The sequence below is a fragment of the Ascaphus truei genome, chromosome 3 (genome assembly GCF_040206685.1).
Source record: "Ascaphus truei isolate aAscTru1 chromosome 3, aAscTru1.hap1, whole genome shotgun sequence".
Classification (NCBI taxonomy): domain Eukaryota; kingdom Metazoa; phylum Chordata; class Amphibia; order Anura; family Ascaphidae; genus Ascaphus; species Ascaphus truei.
Window position 1 is genome coordinate 346,733,048 of NC_134485.1, and position 13,860 is coordinate 346,746,907.

At 51.1% G+C, this 13,860-nt stretch overlaps 1 protein-coding gene across 1 annotated transcript in view; it reads left to right on the forward strand.

Annotated features, from left to right (window-relative positions):
• The first annotated feature begins 7,185 nt into the window (after positions 1-7,185).
• Positions 7,186-13,860, forward strand: part of LOC142490020 (cyclic AMP-dependent transcription factor ATF-7-like) — a 96,215-nt gene continuing 89,540 nt past the window's right edge. The window contains exon 1 of the mRNA XM_075591787.1: positions 7,186-7,326. The gene's annotated coding sequence lies outside the window, so the exon portion shown is untranslated. The remainder of the gene's footprint in view (positions 7,327-13,860) is intronic.

A 13,860-nucleotide genomic window follows, 5' to 3' on the forward strand; every position in this document is an offset into this window, starting at 1 on the left:
CCAGTGTACAGGGCACTATATAGAGAAGACCTAAAACATTAAGCAATACATATAGTACATGCAAGATATTATATAGTAGGTACTTCAGTGACCCCAAACACAGATGTCAGAAAAAAACATATTAAGGAGAGAGACCCAGAAATGAAGAGCAGTAAAATCACTGCAACTAAATATAAATATGGGAGAATACTCAGCTCCTGTTAGATGGTAGTGACACAAAAGTCTCAGGTAGACATAACCATGATCAGGAAGTTACATCCAAGGGTATACTCAAAAGATATATAGTCCAAATAGAGTGCCAGCAGTCAGGGCCAGCAGCATAAAAGTCCCACCAACGCGTTTCGCCCGCTAAGGCTTCTTCTAGAGGGTGGTACTGGAGTCATGGAACAAGTCAGGTTAAATAGGGCACTGATTGATTGACGTTTTTCGCGCCAAAAGCGGCCCACATTTGTGCATATTAGGAGTGTATTAATTGCCACATCTGCGTGTTGTATACATTATACTTGGTTCCGGATAGATGGCGCTGTAGCCTTTTCAATGCTCCTTGCCATAACGAAAGATAATCTCCAGAGTGGTGACAACATAATGACATCATATTACCGCGATAGCGGGTGTCCAATTCCCGCGCATGCGCTTCACAGGCCACAGATCATACAGCTTGATCTCAATGACACAGCCGTATATACACTGCAGCCGTCCAGAAAATTACTCCACAATCGCGCGATGGCTGGAGTCCAAATCCCGCACATGCTCAGAGATTATTTTACTTCAGATAGCCAAATAATAGTAAGCCAGCTTTATGAACGTTGAATCAATCACGAAACAACTCCGCATCTGAGTAAATTCATCCACACATTAAAGTTGTTGATGGTCCCGATCATGACAGGCTGCCAGAACTAATTTTGAGAAATACAGCAGCAGACATAAGATGTAATTTGTAAGGACCATTAAAACATTAAAGATCCATTATAAAAATTACGGCAACATAGCACACTTGATGATGTCAGCCTTGATCCATATAGAAGATAGAACATAAGCTTCATAGGTAATGTGTCTCCACTGAAGGGAGAACCTCAGTATTGTTCAGATTTTAGTTTATTTAATTTTTTCTTTTTCTCCCCTTTTTAATATTCTTTATATAGAGAATAATGTGGTTTTTATTCAGGTACATTAACTTTTTCTTTCTTTCCACTATTTAGATCGTTACTAATATCCAATGTATTCTGAGGTTCTCCCTTCAGTGGAGACACATTACCTAGGAAGCGGGCGAAACGCGTTGGTGGGACTTTTATGCTGCTGGCCCTGACTGCTGGCACTCTATTTGGACTATATATCTTTTGAGCATACCCTTGGATGTAACTTCCTGATCATGGTTATGTCTACCTGAGACTTTTGTGTCACTACCATCTAACAGGAGCTGAGTATTCTCCCATATTTATATTTAGTTGCAGTGATTTTACTGCTCTTAATTTCTGGGTCTCTCTCCTTAATATGTTTTTTTCTGACATCTGTGTTTGGGGTCACTGAAGTACCTACTATATAATATCTTGCATGTACTATATGTATTGCTTAATGTTTTAGGTCTTCTCTATATAGTGCCCTGTACACTGGTAACACATGCCTGTTATTTTTTTACCGTATTTCGTTTGTTTATTTTCTTTAAAGGTTTATCATTTGTTCTTTCCCCTTTTTTTTGATCCTTTGCTCAGTATCTGTTTAATACGACCGGCCGGTCATAGATCACTATGGGTACTTTGTCCCCATGGTGGTCCCATCATTTGAGGTACTGGTCATATTATGGTTTGTTTTTTTTATGGTAGTTTAGTTCTCCTTTGGGTTGTCCTATTTCTATTTATTTTGCCTTAGTCAGTCAGGGTTTTAGTCAGCTGTGTGTTATTTTTGTTTTTCATCATATTTTCAATGAATAAATTACTATTATTATTTTGCATAATTTGTCTGAGTGCTCTTTAGAGGTTTCTTTTTCTGTGTTCTTATATTCATCTTATTTCTCTAGCACCGCCCAGCAGTTAATTTTTCTGTTATTCCTTTTTCAGTTATTTTTCTGTTAAGGATAGGCTTAGACATTGCATTTATTTGTTGGTAGTTGATGCGGTATTCACCTATGTGTCTGGTACATATATATATATATGTGTGTGTCTGTCTGTCTCCCCTCGCTGCCGGGAACATGTCCCCGGCCACCCCTTCCACCTCCGATGGCTGCACATCTCCCCGCGCTGCTGTGGCATGTCCCCCCCTGTACCTGCACCACACAGTGATATTCCCTCCCCCTGTACCTGCACCACACTGTGATTCCCTCCCCCTGTACCTGCACCACACTGTGATTCCCTCCCCCTGTACCTGCACCACACTGATGTCCCCCCCTGTACCTGCACCACACAGTGATTCCCTCCCCCTGTACCTGCACCACACTGTGATTCCCTCCCCCTGCACCACACAGTGATTCCCTCCCCCTGTACCTGCACCACACTGTGATGTCCCTCCCTGTACCTGCACCACACAGTGATTCCCTCCCCCTGTACCTGCACCACACTGTGATTCCCTCCCCCTGCACCACACTGTGATTCCCTCCCCCTGCACCACACTGTGATTCCCTCCCCCTGCACCACACTGTGATTCCCTCCCCCTGCACCACACTGTGATTCCCTCCCCCTGCACCACACTGTGATTCCCTCCCCCTATACCTGCACCACACTGTGATTCCCTCCCCCTATAGCTGCACCACACTGTGATTCCCTCCCCCTATAGCTGCACCACACAGTGATTCCCTCCCCCTATAGCTGCACCACACTGTGATTCCCTCCCCCTGTACCTGCACCACACGGATTCCCTCCCCCTGTACCTGCACCACACTGTGATTCCCTCCCCCTGTACCTACACCACACTGATGTCCCCCCCCGTACCTGCACCACAGTGATTCCCTCCCCCTATAGCTGCACCACACTGTGATTCCCTCCCCCTATAGCTGCACCACACTGTGATTCCCTCCCCCTGTACCTGCACCACACTGATTCACTCCCCCTGTACCTGCACCACACTGATGTCCCCCCCTGTACCTGCACCACAGTGATTCCCTCCCCCTGTACCTGCACCACACTGTGATCCCCCCCCTGTACCTGCACCACAGTGATTCCCTCCCCCTGTACCTGCACCACACAGTGATTCCCTCCCCCTGTACATGCACCACACTGCGATTCCCTCCCCCTGTACCACATTGATGCCCCCCCCCCCTGTACCTGCACCACACTGTAATTCCCTCCCCCTGTACCTGCACCACACTGTAATTCCCTCCCCCTGTACTTGTACCACAGTGATTCCCTCCCCCTGTACCTGCACCACACTGTGATTCCCTCCCCCTGTACCTGCACCACACTGTAATTCCCTCCCCCTGTACCTGCACCACACTGTAATTCCCTCCCCCTGTACCTGCACCACACTGTGATTCCCTCCCCCTGTACCTGCACCACACTGCGATTCCCTCCCCCTGTACCTGCACCACACTGTGATTCCCTCCCCCTATACCTGCACCACACTGTGATTCCCTCCCCCTATACCTGCACCACACTGATTCCCTCCCCCTGTACCTGCACCACACTGTGATTCCCTCCCCCTGTACCTGCACCACACTGCGATTCCCTCCCCCTGTACCTGCACCACACTGATTCCCTCCCCCTGTACCTGCACCACACTGTGATTCCCTCCCCCTGTACCTGCACCACACTGCGATTCCCTCCCCCTGTACCACATTGATGTCCCCCCCCTGTACCTGCACCACACTGTAATTCCCTCCCCCTGTACTTGTACCACAGTGATTCCCTCCCCCTGTACCTGCACCACACTGTGATTCCCTCCCCCTGTACCTGCACCACACTGCGATTCCCTCCCCCTGTACCACACTGATGTCCCCCCCCTGTACCTGCACCACACTGTAATTCCCTCCCCCTGTACCTGCACCACACTGTAATTCCCTCCCCCTGTACTTGTACCACAGTGATTCCCTCCCCCTGTACCTGCACCACACTGTGATTCCCTCCCCCTGTACCTGCACCACACTGCGATTCCCTCCCCCTGTACCACACTGATGTCCCCCCCCTGTACCTGCACCACACTGTAATTCCCTCCCCCTGTACCTGCACCACACTGTAATTCCCTCCCCCTGTACTTGTACCACAGTGATTCCCTCCCCCTGTACCTGCACCACACTGTGATTCCCTCCCCCTGTACCTGCACCACACTGTAATTCCCTCCCCCTGTACCTGCACCACACTGTAATTCCCTCCCCCTGTACCTGCACCACACTGTGATTCCCTCCCCCTGTACCTGCACCACACTGCGATTCCCTCCCCCTGTACCTGCACCACACTGTGATTCCCTCCCCCTATACCTGCACCACACTGTGATTCCCTCCCCCTATACCTGCACCACACTGATTCCCTCCCCCTGTACCTGCACCACACTGTGATTCCCTCCCCCTGTACCTGCACCACACTGCGATTCCCTCCCCCTGTACCTGCACCACACTGATTCCCTCCCCCTGTACCTGCACCACACTGTGATTCCCTCCCCCTGTACCTGCACCACACTGCGATTCCCTCCCCCTGTACCACATTGATGTCCCCCCCCTGTACCTGCACCACACTGTAATTCCCTCCCCCTGTACTTGTACCACAGTGATTCCCTCCCCCTGTACCTGCACCACACTGTGATTCCCTCCCCCTGTACCTGCACCACACTGCGATTCCCTCCCCCTGTACCACACTGATGTCCCCCCCCTGTACCTGCACCACACTGTAATTCCCTCCCCCTGTACCTGCACCACAGTGATTCCCTCCCCCTGTACCTGCACCACACTGTGATTCCCTCCCCCTCCTCACACTGCTGCGTGCCGGTCACAGGTCTCCCGCCTGCCTCCTGCCCATCACACGGGGCCCGGCGCAGTTGACGTCAAGCGACATAAAAAACCCGCTCCGCCGACGTCATAACCCTATCTTGAATCCCCGTCACACCGGCCCTGGCTCCTCACCACTTAGCTGCTGCAGCGGTGCTCCTCCTCCCGCATCGACAGCGCGTCACAGGAGCGCCAACCCCGTCGGTACATCTCTCCCCCCCACTGGCACATCTCTCCCCCCCACTGGCACATCTCCCCCTACCCCCCCGCTGGCACATCTCCCCCGCACATAATCCAGGCAAGGACCCGCCCACTCCCTTAGTAGCCACGCCCCCGCTCTAATAGATTTGCAGGACACCTGAGGGAAACTTAGAATGTCCATAATTTGGGAGGTTAGTGACATTGGAAGCGCAAAATAGTTGCGTTGACCTACAAATCCGCTGCAGAATGTCCAGTGAAAGTTTTGTTGTGCTACGTGGTGCCGTTTGTGAGATTTCAATGCTTCTGACATACCAACAAACAGACAACTTAGAATGATGGTATAGATTTGATAGGATGTCAGGAGAGGGATTTCAGCAGGAGAGACGCTGAGACAGATTTAGGAAAGAGTAGAGTGATTCTGGCAGCAGCGTTTAGGATACATTGTAGGGGAGACAGCAGGAGGTTAAAGTAATCGAGACGGGAGAGAATGAGGGCCTGAGTCAGGGTTTTTGCAGTCGTGCAACAGAGGAAAGGCGTATCTTTGTAATATTGCAGAGGAAAAAACAACAGGTTTTAGCTACCTTTTGAATGTGAGAGAGGAGTGGAGTGTGACCCCTAGGCAGCGTGCTTGGGCTGCTGGGTGAATGATAGTACTTCCAACAGTAATGTGGAAGGAGGTAGTAGGGCCAGGTTTGGGAGGAAGTATGAGGAGCTGTTTTTGACATGTTAAGTTTAAATCGGCAGAGGACCACCCAGGATGATATTCCAGAGAGACATTCAGAAACTTTAGTCTGTGCAGCAGGTGTAACGTTAGGGGTAAGAAAGTAAATGTGTGTCGTCAGCATAGAGGTGATATTTGAACCCAAGAGATGTAATTAGGTCACCTAGAGAGAGTGAATGAGAAGACGTCCCAGGTCAGAGCCCTGGGGTTGACATCTCTGCAATGCTCAAGGTCAGGCACTGCCATCCACTGCACTTACTCCTTCACCTAAGGAGCCCAACATATCTTAGATTGTAAGCTCTCTGGGCCAGGAATTCCATTTCCTCTTGTGTGCTTCTATGTTTGATGTCCTTATTGTATATACCCCTGTATTCTATGGTCTGTCTTGTAAAGTGCTGTGCACACTGTTGGCGGTTTAAATATGGCACGCATAAGGCTGTGCTTATAGTGCTGGCGACGGCGACCGATGAGTCACCCGTCGTCAAACGCATGGGCTGCACTTTAGTTTTGGGCGACGTCATAAAAGGGGCGGGTAGAGGCACAGAGAAGCTCCCGATTGGCCGCCAGGGGAGACAGTCACCGAAAAAAATCAAATAACAGTGACTACCAAATTTTTTCGACAATGCATGTGTTTTGCCGTGACGGCGCTGTCGCGTCGCCTGCACTATAAGCGCAGCCTAAGTGCCGTCCTCTCCAGTGCAAGAAGAGAAATGCTAGGGTTAAGCTGTTCATCTTGAATACTCGAGCTTGAAGGTTTGCCATACCTTTTCATGGAAGCAGCATTAGTTATTTACACAAGACATTATAGTGCACGGAGCGCCATGAACCTTATAGGTTACGTTACCACCTCATGCTCTGTACACCTTGGGCAGGTCATGTCCCCGTCATCCAAAATTCAGATTGCAAGCTCTTAGGAGACCAGGTCTAAATATGGTGACAAAATAAACATGTCTGTACTTACTAGTGAAGTATCAATTGTTTTGTTTTCCTTATTATAGATTACGAAAATATAGATGAATATCTTGGTTTACTGTTTTATCCTCCAGAATTAGCCGCAACATGTGGTGTATTAGGGTTCGGGGACTCCCTGGGTGTGTCAGGGCTCTGTGCACTTGTACACCTTGAACTGCAGGGCCCGCTCTGGGCCTATTCACACCAGAGCTTCCTCTCACCTGTCAATCACGTTAAAACCCGCCCATAAATTAACGCCGTAGATTATGACACGCCCCCTGCCAGTCGCATGTTCGCCCCGCCCCTAAGAGAGAGGGGGAAAAAAAACAACCCCCGTGGGCTCCATCTTCGCTGACAGTCAGCTGGCTACCCCGAACGTCACGAGGCCCATGCCCCGCCCCCTCCCATATTCCTTCTTTCCTCGTGCCCCGCCCAGGTGTTCTCGCGAGAGTCAGGCTCGGGGCGCCCGCGCGCTGCTGACGGGAGCTGGCTGAGGAGAGCGGCACGGGGAAATAACTACATCACAGCAGAGACACGGAACCGAGAGGTGAGTGCACCGGGATCCGCCGCGGTCCACTGACACCACACACGTACCCAAGCCTCGCCCTCCTCACTCCCCGCCCCAAATACCGAGAGAGCGAGGGCCCGAGTTCGGGAGACGCCCCCCTCCTGAGATGAAGGCTGGCGGACCAATAGCGAGCCACGCTTGGGGGAGTGACAGGGGAGCCAGCCAATGGAAAGTCGAGAGAGGGAAAGAGGCGGGATTAAGAGCGCCTGAGACAGTCAGGCTGCACCCACTAGAGACAGACTGACACAGACTAATTGCTTTCAACCCAGACAAACTGATCCTATTCCCGCTAGACAGATTGTTCTCAAAATAGTGACTTTCAGCAGCCCACTTCCAGTAGCCCACTTCCAGTCTAGTGCATGCGATGGGCACACCACTTCCAGTCTAGCGCATGCGACGGGCACACCACTTCCAGTCTAGTGCATGCGAAGGGAACACCACTTCCAGTCTAGTGCATGCGAAGGGAACACCACTAACAGTCTAGTGCATGCGACGGGCACACCGCTTCCAGTCTAGTGCATGCGACGGGCACACCGCTTCCAGTGCACGCGACAGGCACACCGCTTCCAGTGCGCGCGACGGGCACACCGCTTCCAGTCTGGTGCATGCGACGGGCACACCGCTTCCTGTCTCGTACATGCGAAGGGCACACCGCTTCCATTCTAGTGCATGCGACGGGCACACTCCAGCATGCGACGGGCACACTGCTTCCAGTCTAGCGCATGCGACTGAGACACCTCTTCCAGCGCATGCGATGGGCACACCACTTCCAGTCTAGTGCATGCGAAGGGAACACCACTTCCAGTCTAGCGCATGCGATGGGCACACCACTTCCAGTCTAGTGCATGCGAAGGGAACACCACTTCCAGTCTAGCGCATGCGACGGGCACACCACTTCCAGTCTAGTGCATGCGACGGGCACACCACTTCCAGTCTAGTGCATGCGAAGGGAACACCACTTCCAGTCTAGTGCATGCGACGGGCACACTGCTTCCAGTCTAGTGCATGCGACGGGCACACCGCTTCCAGTCTAGTGCATGCGACGGGCACACCGCTTCCAGTGCACGCGACGGGCACACCGCTTCCAGTGCGCGCGACGGGCACGCCGCTTCCAGTCTGGTGCATGCGACGGGCACACCGCTTCCTGTCTCGTACATGCGATGGGCACACCGCTTCCATTCTAGTGCATGCGACGGGCACACTCCAGCATGCGACGGGCACACTGCTTCCAGTCTAGCGCATGCGACTGAGACACCGCTTCCAGCGCATGCGACGGGCACACCGCTTCCAGTCTAGCGCATGCGACTGAGACACCGCTTCCAGTCTAGCGCATGCGACGGGCACACCGCTTCCAGTCTAGCGCATGCGACGGGCACACCACTTCCAGTCTAGTGCATGCGAAGGGAACACCACTTCCAGTCTAGCGCATGCGACTGAGACACCGCTTCCAGTCTAGCGCATGCGACGGGCACACCGCTTCCAGTCTAGCGCATGCGACGGGCACACCACTTCCAGTCTAGTGCATGCGAAGGGAACACCACTTCCAGTCTAGTGCATGCGACGGGCACACTGCTTCCAGTCTAGTGCATGCGACGGGCACACCGCTTCCAGTCTAGAGCATGCGACTGAGAAACCGCTTCCAGTCTAGCGCATGCGACGGGCACACCACTTCCAGTCTAGTGCATGCGACGGGCACACTGCTTCCAGTCTAGTGCATGCGACGGGCACACTGCTTCCAGTCTAGTGCATGCGACGGGCACACCGCTTCCAGTCTAGTGCATGCGACGGGCACACCGCTTCCAGTGCACGCAACGGGCACACCGCTTCCAGTGCGCGCGACGGGCACGCCGCTTCCAGTCTGGTGCATGCGACGGGCACACCGCTTCCTGTCTCGTACATGCGATGGGCACACCGCTTCCATTCTAGTGCATGCGACGGGCACACTCCAGCATGCGACGGGCACACTGCTTCCAGTCTAGCGCATGCGACTGAGACACCGCTTCCAGCGCATGCGACGGGCACACCGCTTCCAGTCTAGCGCATGCGACTGAGACACCGCTTCCAGTCTAGCGCATGCGACGGGCACACCGCTTCCAGTCTAGCGCATGCGACGGGCACACTGCTTCCAGTCTAGCGCATGCGACTGAGACACCGCTTCCAGTCTAGCGCATGCGACGGGCACACCGCTTCCAGTCTAGCGCATGCGACGGGCACACCGCTTCCAGTCTAGCACATGCGACGGGCACACTGCTTCCAGTCTAGCGCATGCGACGGCACACTGCTTCCCGTCTAGCGCATGCGACTGGCAAACCGCTTCCCGTCTAGCGCATGCGACGGGCAAACCGCTTCCAGTCGAACGAATGCGACGGGCACACCGCTTTCTGTCTCGTACATGCGATGGGCACATCGCTTCCAGTCTAGTGCATGCGACAGGCACACTCCAGCATGTGACGGGCACACTGCTTACAGTCTAGAGCATGTGACTGAGACACCGCTTCCAGCGCATGCGACGGGCACACTGCTTCCAGTCTAGCACATGCGACTGAGACACCGCTTCCAGTCTAGCGCATGAGATGGGCACACTGCTTCCAGTCTAGCGCATGCGACGGGCACACCGCTTCCAGTCTAGCGCATGCGACAGGCACACTGCTTCCAGTCTAGTGCATGCGACGGGCACACCGCTTCCAGTCTAGTGCATGCGACGGGCACACCGCTACCCGTCTAGCGCATGCGACGGGCACACAGCTTCCAGTCCAGTGCATGCGACGGGCACACTCCAGCATGCGACGGGCACACTGCTTCCAGTCTAGCGCATGCGACTGAGACACCGCTTCCAGCGCATGCGACGGGCACACTGCTTCCAGTCTAGTGCATGCGACGGGCACACCGCTTCCAGTCTAGTGCATGCGACAAACAGGCCACTCACACTCCAGTACTCTTATTCCTCCAGTTAGACAGGCAGAGTGCTCCCATCCTTCAACACAAGGCAAACTGTTGCCACCCATCCAAAACAGCAACAGCTGACTGCTGCCATTGCCTCTCTTACACGCACACACACGAGAGACAGACTGCTTTAACCTACTACACCCCAAGCACTACTGCTCTTGCCCCTCCTCGTGAGACGGGCACAGACTGCTCCGGCCAAAATGCTTCCCATTTTATTGTACACTTGAGAGGGATTGAAACTTCTCCAGTACATAAGACATCAACACTTGTATATTTTTATGTATCCGTGGAATAACAGATCCATGTTTTTCGGGGGATATGCGGATGTTTTGCTACATTGTGTATGGTGGTGTGAAATTGCTTAACGATGTGAAATCGGTAAATACATGAATTGATGCCATTGATTATATACGTTGCAGACAGAAATAAAACTTGAATGTTGACCTTTTACACAATGATTCCCAGCAACTGAATTTGAACAGTGAATTCCTGAAACAATATGCGTTGCTGTATTACACAAATACCCTGTATTACCACTGCCAATTTGGTAAAGCTGTCTTTTTAGAACAGGGGTGGGCAATTCCAGTCCTCAAGGTCCACCAATGGGACAGGTTTTCAGATTATCCCTGCTTCAGCACAGGCGGTGCAGTCTTTGACTGAGCCACAGATTAAGCCACCTGTGCTGAAGCAGGGATATCCTGAAAACCTGACCTCTGTTGGTGGCCCTTGAGGACTGGAGTTGCCCCCTCCAGCCCCAACCCCCTGTTTTAGAACGTCCGTGTCGTCAACAGCAGATTTATTGTGGGCTGAGGTGCTTATAACTCTTTTTTTTAAGTACCCTGGGGTTTTACCTGAAAGGTAAAAGATCACCAGGTGTAATGAGGTTAAAGGCCTTAATCCAGAAGTGCCTGAAGCAGGATGTTGAAGTCAACGGAATTGTCGTCCGAAAAACGTTCAGCACGTCCGCTTTGGACAATATAGAATGATCTCCTAAATTTGTTCAGTCTCTCTGCTTGTCTGATACAGGGCTATCAATGAAGAATAAGATTAACGGCACCCCAGCGGTCTTGTGTAAATAATAAACCAATGATTTGCAATAGATCCACGTTTTGGTCCTTATTTGGGCCTTTCTCATATTTTTATTATTTTCACAAGACTGCTGAAGTGCCATTCTTATTCGGCATTGATATTCCTCTACACTCTAGACAATATGTGCACCTGTGGCAGCTGCCTAGCATTCGAATTGTGAGTGCTCCCATACTCGATTACTTGCCGATAAAGGGCTACACATACAGTTGAACTCTGTCTTGAAGAGGCTGTGTAAATTTGTTACACGTTCTGATCTTTTGGGGCACCAACATGAGTCTTCATAGACTAACTATAGCGTACAGGCAGTCCTCGCTATCCAACGTTTCACTTTACAACGAATGGCAAATCCAACACTTTACAATGCAACCCTATGTGCCGTTTTTTGACGCCGGAATGCGTTATCCGACGCTCACCGCCCCTGATTAACATGGGACTCACTTTACAACCCTACTTCCAGAACGTATTCCGTTGGATAACCGAGGACTGCCTGTACAGAGCTTTTAAAATCTTATAGGTCTTTTTTGTTTGCCCAAGACCATACCTTTGAGGAGGTGACCTGTGAGATGAGCACTAAGTATTGTGTGCCCTCATATCATCTGGGGAGAGCACTCTTCGTGGTCCCCTAAAAAGGATCGCAACATACAATGAACCTACATTTTCCCAGGGCCAATACGGCTACTTCAACTTTGTAGAGGAGACAAGGAAATCTCTGAAACATTGACATATAAACACCTTTTCTCTTTTTTTAAACAAAAATCTCTGTAGATGCTAATGGTTCACGCACATAGTAAAATATTTAAGGAAATAAACACTTCCCTACCGGTTTATGCAGAGACATTTTCATGGGGAATGTTTATTTTTCCTCCGGCTGCACCCCTGAGTAATGCAGAGGGAGTATGTTCAGCTCTGTAGCTGTGCTTCTGGGACACCATGCCAGATTTTCAGCAGAGGCGTGACTACACTAATGCAAAACCCTTCAATGAAGGGGGGGCCTAGAGCGGATCGGCCCCTGGCTGTCTGGCACTGGAAGTTAGGCATAGCTAGCGTTCTGGCCCAACATAGCTGTTGGGCTGCCGGGAGTTTTGCTTGCTGTGGGGTCTTCATGCCAAGGTACTTACCTCCGTAGTGAGTGCCGGTAACCACTCCAGGGTTCACTATATGGTCGCGATTTTATAGTTGCGGCATCACGCGTAGGAAACGTGCACTGAGGTAGGAGGCATGGCCGTGATGTCACGTGAGCGGTTCGCCCTCATTGGCTGAACCGCGCATGTGACCAGGCCATCGCGCACCAAAGATAAAATGATTTGTCTGGCCGTGAATCGCGTGCTTGGTCGCGCACTCTAAGCCCTGCCTCAGAGGTATGGCCCTTTGTTTACGGCACGCGCTGAACGGTTTGAGTGGCTTATGTTTACATATATGCAGAATAGCAAGAATGCTAATTGATTTATGTGTCTTTAAATGTATCTCAAATAATTAGGTGCCTGGATTTAATATTTAGATTATTTGACTTTTTTTGCATAATACCAACTATATAAGCAGTGTTGTTTTCCAGCGCAAAGTATGGCGTTGAATGGCAGAGGAGGTCACCTTTTAGACATGAAGAATAAATTATAGAACATGAATGAGCCCCTCTTAATGAGCCCCATGCGTATTTGGAAGCATGAGGCACATTTCTGTACAGAACCTACAGACTGTGTACTTGCAGCCCCCACTGAGGCAGAGCTGGCACTCGCCGTTCTGTTCTACGAGATTGCACCTCTACACCACATATTGTGGGGAGCGATCTGCAAGAGCAGAGCACTGACAAAAAGCTCTGCCTCCGTGGCATCTGCAAGCATGCGGTCTCACCTGCTGTGTACTGTCCGGTGTATGTGTGTGTGTATGTGTATATGTGTGTGAATAAATATACGCCACTTTTTGGGGGAACTATTTTTACTCTATAGAAGGGGGAAAAAAAAAAAAAAGAATATAACCTGGCAGTTAAAGCAGGGTTGTTTTGTAATAGCCCATGTCCGCTTAATGAATCTCCCCCAAAGGGATGCTGACACCCTCTCTACCGCATGGGAACTAATTCTGTATGTGGCAAAGCAGACGAAAACCGTCCGATTGGCTACTTTTGACACACAGAATTGGTTCCTTCATGTCTTTTAGAGTGGGTCTGATCCAAATAATGGAGATTTAATCGTACATAGGCATAACGGCAAACATGGATACGTTTTCCCATCTTACCTGCGCAACTAACCACCTTACTTTTTTGCCATGTCACTAGACCCTTGGTTTTTATTCTGTGAAACATCACAGGTAAATAGAATGGATTGCCTTTTGCTGTCTCCGGACCAGCTCCACTCCACACTGTGTGAGTGTACTAAAGTCAACCTCCTATAAATGACATCCCATACTAAATGATGGGGAAATACATTGTTTTTGTCATTTGTGATCGAATGATAAAGCATAAGAAGGCTGAGTTATGAGTCTCAG